Consider the following 1663-nt stretch of genomic DNA (forward strand, 5'->3'; position numbering starts at 1 on the left):
GATCTTCATCATCGTTTCTTATTTCTCCTATTATAATGTCATCAATATTTTTGGCGACCCTTCTATTATGATAGCATTAAAAAGTGTAAGTATTGGCAACCCTAAAAAATTATTGACGAACCCAAGTTTGAGAACCGCTGGGATATAGCACTTAATGTCTAACCCACCTTCAGATTCTCTGTAGAAAAAGTAAATTTAAGACAACATTATATTATACAATTATAAATCAAGTCACAGTCTCTCTTTTGTAATACTACTTGTGATATCATTAGTTTCAGGCGCGGATCTAAAACATATTTACGGGGGGGGGGGGGGGGGGCATCTTAAATAAAATTTCGGCCTAAGTATTATAAAAACATTGTACATACCATGTAAGCTAATAGATAAATATTATTATTTAAATCCCAGTTTATCAGTACAATAAAATATATAAAATTATTAGATAATTAATAATAAATGATCACAGAACAAAATCCTTTCGTCTTTTAAATAATTAGATAAGTAATATAAATTGTTTAATTAATAATGATACGTAATATATAATAAATAATAATTAATAATAAAACATAACAAATATTAAAAAATGATCACTGAACAAAATCCTTTCGTCTTTTAAATAATTAGATAAGTAATATAAATTGTTTAATTAATAATGACACGTAATATATTTTTTTTTTTTTTTTTTTTCTATATTTGTTCATTGTAACGACCTCAAGGTCTTTGACAATGCTTATCACAAGTGGGTAGTAGGGAGATCATGTGATCTATTTATCTATGTATATATCACTATATGCATGATACTACCCCCCTTCTCCAAGAGGAGACATGTGCGGTCTTCACTCCCAGTGGAGTGGGACCTAGTTGGAAACCGGATGACGCAATCGGACGACAGCAGGGGAAAATGGTGACTGCGTAGAATCACACACATTTTTTGCACTTTGCTATGAATCGAACCGATGACTGTGTGAGTCGTAAGTCAACTGTGTGACCACTGCGCCACTCCGGCCCCACGTAATATATAATAAATAATAATTAATAATAAAATATAATAAATATTAAAAAATGATCACAGAACAAAATCCATTCGTCTTTTAGATTTGGCAAATTCGTCAATTACTTCTTCACAGTCAATACTAATATTTCTATAACAGTTAAGTAATGCAAGTCCATTTAAGCGTTCTTCGGATATTCTTGATCGCATCCAAGTTTTTAGTCGGCGAAGAGAAGAAAAATTTCGTTCCGCAGTTGCTGAAGTGGCTGGTAATGTCAGGAGTATAAGAAAACAATTATAAATAATTGGAAAGGTTTCGGAATCACATCTTTCAAAAGCTTCTAATGATGTTTTTGGAATTTCTTTTTCATTTGTCCAATATGTACCTATGCCATAATTGAAGCTCTCCTTCGAAATATTTTTTTACGAGGTCTTCCGATAAGTTCAAATTAATAGATATTAATTCACAAAATTGTGCCATCATATTATTAATTTTATTTTGGATTTCTTTTTGGTTATTAAAAACGTCTTTATTATGAATAAACGTTGGCAAAATTATATCTAAATCAACACTGACACTGATTTTTTATCGAATCTGTACTCAAGGTCGATAATTAAGTCATCTAAAAATGGAATAAACAAACGATACGAAAATAATCTTCTGGATTTTTA

This window comes from Acyrthosiphon pisum, chromosome A2, assembly GCF_005508785.2.
Source record: "Acyrthosiphon pisum isolate AL4f chromosome A2, pea_aphid_22Mar2018_4r6ur, whole genome shotgun sequence".
Taxonomy (NCBI): domain Eukaryota; kingdom Metazoa; phylum Arthropoda; class Insecta; order Hemiptera; family Aphididae; genus Acyrthosiphon; species Acyrthosiphon pisum.